Here is a 5,811-nt window from a genome sequence, read left to right as displayed (position 1 = left end):
TGAAAAACAAGGGGGCACACTACCCCCTCATCCAAATCATCTCCCACAATCCTCTCTCCTTGCCTACCCATTCTGAAGAGTTTATAGCCATCCATTGCAGCCCTCTGACTGTACGATTTAAGACCTACTTTTGCATCATTATGGAATGTAGTTGCCTGAAGACAGGTATTCAGTAAGATTTTGCCTCCTAGAGTCCTAAAGGATTTCCCCAGGCCCCTCCAAGTGCCTCCTTGTCTCACAGAAGTGTAGCACATACCCATTAGATGCCTACTTTGAAACAAATTAAATCATCCCCAAAAGTAAGAATAATTTAATGTATCTATGGACATTTAAACATTAGATAACTAGGCTAATCTGATCATTTAGACAGTAATTCATAGAGAAGCAGGGAAATTAGGTGGGAGACCCATAACATATGAAGATATGTATTTTAGAAGGGTGAGAAGAATTCCCTTTCTTTCTCCAAGGACTATTGAGGGAACTAAAATCCCTAAGTTGGATAAAAGTTTAGGTGAGATCAAGCACTCCCTGAGAGACTGATAAATGAGCATTCTAATTTAATCTAAGATATTCTAATGCAATATATTTTGATGAAATCTCCATATTCCCTGGTGGTCTAGTGGTTAGGATTCGGCACTCTCACTGCTGCGGCCCGGGTTCGATTCCCGGTCAGGGAAGAAGTCCTTTGAGGAGAGAAATATGTGGGGCGTGCAAGGGACATATCATATTGTAGCTCTGCCTCGTAACTGTCGTCCCTTCTTGCCAACAGTTACACTACACTGTCTTTGTATCTGTTATACACTTTAATACCTTCTCATGAACTGCTATCCCCTCTATTCTCCCACTCTGGGGGCTGCCACCACTCCCCCTGATCTTTATAGGACTTGCACCCCATCTGTCAAGATGGGTGATGTGCAAACACCAGCTTGGCCTGGATCCACTTGCCCAGTTCCTTGCAAAACTCACTCTGCATCTGTTCAGGCTGTTCCTACTGCATTATTTTCCATGGCTTTTCCAATAGGCATATTTGGATTTTTGTTTGTTTATTTGCTTTATTTTATTTGAAATCTTTCATGCTCTTCATTGGAGATACCTAGTCTTCTTTCTTTTTAGGATTTTGTCTATGTATTACATATAGCAGCTAAGGGAGGATCTACACTGTCCACAAATCATTGGACTTTCCACTGTCACTCCAAATTCCATAGTTTCTCTACTTCTGTAAGTCAATCTAATACTAGTCTGCACAGCAAGAGTAGCACTTCACACAGCTCATCTTCTATTGTTATTTCAAACCAGTGTACAATTTTTTTTGAAAATCTTTGCATACCATTAATGGAATAGCAAATATAACATGGTCTACTGTCCTTTATATTAATAAAAAAAATCTGTACTTACTTCTTTATCCTTCCATAAAATATTCTGATGAACAGCAACAAAACATCAAAGTAAGTACAGTTAATGATACTAGTAATTTATTCTTAAGCTTCCTATAGAATTCAAAATACATAATCTACCTTCTCTGAAACTTCATACTTTTAATTTCTGTTTCTTATCTTTGGATTGTTCCACTGTAGACAATAATCTGCTAGGAATTCCTTGGTACTGTCAATGAAGCTCTGCTGTGACAATTGCAATTGCAATAAGGCAGGTATTTTGCTTCAGCAGTTAGACATTTAAAACCACTATAGTTCCTACTTTCTCTTCCTTTCAAGCATTGTTTCAGAAATGGTATAGACGATCATATTTTGGTCACCTTTAGAAGTTTGTTACACTTCACTGATGCAAGGTTAATCCAACTTCTGAGTAGCATCTGCAGTTATCTTTGTAGTGCATAATTCTCTGCAGATAAAAAGACTTGGGAAGCAATGGGAAGATGATCTCTTGAAAAATACCCGTTCTATGCATTACTCATCAGTGTAAGCTGATGAGTAATGCCTATTACCATCCTTTTGATGGTAATAATCATTTGCTTTGTCATCTATGAAAGTTTTGAGGTTTCTTTAATATTATTTACCTTAATATTAGCTTTTTAGGCTGCACCTTTTGCTTCATTAATTTAGTGACTCCATTCCCCTTTGTCTTTACATCTGTGCTTTGTACACTGGGCTTGAGAGATTCCATTTTTTGTCTCCTTCATAATTTTTCACATCTGAATTATGTTTTCCAGAAGTCTTATATTCTGCAGGTTTTCAATATTTTTCCTTCTCTTTAATATTTTTCAATTGAATTGTTAAGCTTACACTTTTTTTGCTAATATCACAATTTTGATTTTCTTTCCTGGAGCATAGGAGCTAATTATGATGACTGCTATTAAAAATGGCAACTGTATGTCACTCACTTTGTGTAACTATTCATCTTTTGATTACCAAATCCACCTTCTCCAGTGTCAGTAGGTTAATTCTTTACCACCTTTCCCTTGTATTGCCCATTTTCCATCTTGGTGAGCACATTTGTGAGAGTCCCTGCTGGAATGCTTATCAAATTTTTATGATTTAAATAAGCATTTTATAAACTGTCATGTGCAAAGAAGTTAATTATTGTATTTTACGGGATATACTTATTATTCAAAGCTTATTCATTTGCATTAGGTTCGTAAGAAATCAAGTATGATGACTAAGCCATTTCTCTAGTACATTATAACAAACAAGATATAGAAAATGTTTTTTATAAGAAGCAGTCTATTTTAACTAACCATCTATAAGTTGGCTTTTTTTTAATGCTTGAATGTAAAATTTGAAGTTATCCATTGCTTTATTCCAAGTTTTCTAGCTATGTAATAAGAGGTCACACAGTTCATACAGAAGCTACAAAATGTTTCATTAAGACCAAATATCTAAAGATAAACCAACTGTTTAAAGATGGCCCTAGAACTGATCCCAAAAGGTAGAAGACTGAAAAAGATCAAGGCAATTATGAAACTGTGTAGTTCGCTAGTCAAGACATTCTACCAACAGTTTGTGAACCCAATAAAATGCACATGGAGCTATATGGCCAAGTTGCAAATTTATTATAGCTCACATGGTCCCTGAGCCACTTTGTGGAGCCAAAATATTTAAACCCTGTTTATAAGCACCTACTTCCCTGTAGATGCTTATAAACATATCAAATTTATTTTAATTTGATGATATTCTGATATTATAACGATTTGTACTACTGAAATAAAGCAAAAATTAAGTTTCTGTCTAAGCTTTACATATTTATTCTGTTCCATTAACATTATATTCCAAATACTTGTTCATGCAGGAAATATCCAATTTTTGTGATTAATATATTTCTTACCATCTTAAATAGCTTACTGAAGGTTGTAACTCAAGTTGAAGCCATTATACTTTTCCCAAGTCCTTATACTGTGATTATCTGTTTGACGTGTAGCATTCAGGAAATGTGTCACTGATGTCACAAGAAATACAAAAACATTTGAGTCTGTGCTGCTTTCAACAATAAACACTGCCTGAAGAACAGGCCAGTGACAAAGGAGCTTTATGGACCCTCAGCTTACACTGAGGGGTAAAATGTGACATGTAAGATCCTTAGCTCTGTGTTGCAGTGATGTTCTCTGGGAACAATTAGCCATTTTTTCCTGAAATTTACGTATTTCTTCAAATACACAATTTTCTACATGTGTACTTACACACAAGGGTAAAGAAAGACTAGCATAAGACTGGCTAAGGTGTCACCATGTGACTAATACGGGACATCCAGTGCATGACTTTTAGAACAAAAAACTCAGTAATTGATCAATGTGTATGCCACAATGGTAGCATGCATGCTGTGGGACATATTTACCCAACTCTTCATAGAAGGAACATATTAATGAAATCTAAATTCATGCTGCCAGAAGATTCAAACTCAGAAAAAAAAAAGACAAAAATACTGATCAGGTGATACAGCATTTTATGGGAAATGATTCACAAACAGTTTCATATTGATGTGTCTGATGATTGTAGCAATTTGTCTCCATTTTTATTGCATGTCATTAAAAAAGCGATGGAGAAATGTTGCAGTTAGTCTTGCTAAAAATCTACTTGTTTTGATTGTGTGAAAAAACCTGTATGAGAATACATAAAAACCTGTCAGACTTTCTATCCACATTAAACATTGTTTTTCATTCTTTTCTGCTAATTTGAAGAAGCAACAGCATGCATATACCTAAAGTTATTGAGACAAAACTTTAAATGCCTATAATAAGTGCCTGCATTTCACCATTACTGCCTAAGCACTAAAATTTCACAACAGTAATATTCATAAAATGGTTCCTTCATGATTGAAAACAATTGTAGATTTAGCAAACAAAATGTGTTGCTAAAAAAAGTTAACCTTAATAAAAGAGCTTTTGGCTTGCAGTAGTTCTGTTTCCAAATGTGTCGTGAAGCTGGAATAACTGGGTCTTACTCAGTAAGCACTGATCACTGTGCACTGTTTTCCTACTATGGAATATCTGGCATTGCTTGTGTTTTTCTCAGGAAAAAAGGCTCCCCTTACGTAATTGACTTATTTCAACCAGTTATTGTCTCCTTGTCATCTATTTAATATAATATTAAAAAATAATTGTGCTTGTAGCACATTTTCATAAATTAGTGAGGTTCCTCCTCTATCTCTTCAAGCAAGTGGAAATCCTGACCATTATACAAGGCCTTTTTCAAGGGTATAAACAACTTTAAACTGTCACAATATATATCTTTGTCAAGTCTCCTTTTCAGATTTCCTTTTTCTGTCATCTTATCAGTTCTTTCTCTCAGTCTTTTTTGTACATTTCTGTGTTTGTGTGCCTGACTGATACAGTAGCTAGGTAAGTTCAGATAAATGGGTTCAAATAAATAAAAATAATTACAAATTCTCATTATTTTACAATTCTTGAAGTCAAACAGCAATGCGTTAATAATATTTGTAAATGTTACAATTTCACAACTATAATATTAATAGAACTTATCTTGATTTAAAAAGTTGAAAACTTGAGGAGTTAAATATGTGATAAAGAAAATGTTAGTAATGATATAATTGTAAATATAAGGAAAAAATACTTATAAATATATTTTTGATAAAAGAATTTTTAAAAATTTGTTATAGCCTTATTTTACACTGTTATAGTATACTTAGTTCCAGCTTCCTCAGGTAGTACTCAAACCGAATGCAGAAATACAATACTACCAGAAGACATTTTGAGAGATTACAAGTACAACTTAGACAAATCAGATTTTTCCAAGATTCTATAAACTAAATAGTCAAACTAGGGAAAAAAAAGTTACTATATATGTTTCAAAAGAAAAAGTAATTCTATGACTTTATTTATGTTATATATCAATTTTTCCTTTATGAGAAAAATATATTTTTTACTATATTGAAACTTGAAAAGTTAATTTTACGTTAAATAGATTTTTTTTTCCCGGGAGATGTACAGAAATCTTTCTCTGAATCCTTTATACATAAAATATACTCTCATTAAACCAAGTACACTGTTTATTTGTAACAAAAGTTGTGTTTAGGCTGCAAAATACACACTAGCATCTAAAAGTAATGCTTTCCAATTTCTCTTTAACCAAAATTTTCTCTAAAAAAACTATAATATTGAGTTAATTAATATAGTTATTACCTGAATTTAAAAAAGAAATAGTTTTATTGCATGCAGAATCTGAATTACAGTTGATTTAATTAATGAAACAATAAAAATGTTTGTTTTGTTTTTTAAATTCCTAATCATAATGTTCAGTACATGTTTCATCACATTCCATTTTTTAATAATATCAGTATAAAAAATGACTGCCCTGTGGTGTTGCACTGATAAAAAAATCAAGTTACAAAGTGTGAATTTTC

The 5,811-nt window shown here is 33.2% G+C and overlaps 1 non-coding gene across 1 annotated transcript; it reads left to right on the top strand.

The window, feature by feature from the left end:
- The first annotated feature begins 605 nt into the window (after positions 1-605).
- Positions 606-677, top strand: TRNAE-CUC. The gene has a single exon. It is a non-coding gene; the product is annotated as a tRNA-Glu (tRNA).
- Positions 678-5,811: the final 5,134 nt, after the last annotated feature.

The sequence above is a fragment of the Lepidothrix coronata genome, unplaced genomic scaffold (genome assembly GCF_001604755.1).
Source record: "Lepidothrix coronata isolate B3197 unplaced genomic scaffold, Lepidothrix_coronata-1.0 Scaffold113, whole genome shotgun sequence".
Classification (NCBI taxonomy): Eukaryota; Metazoa; Chordata; class Aves; order Passeriformes; family Pipridae; genus Lepidothrix; species Lepidothrix coronata.
This window is presented reverse-complemented; position numbering and strand designations above follow the sequence as displayed.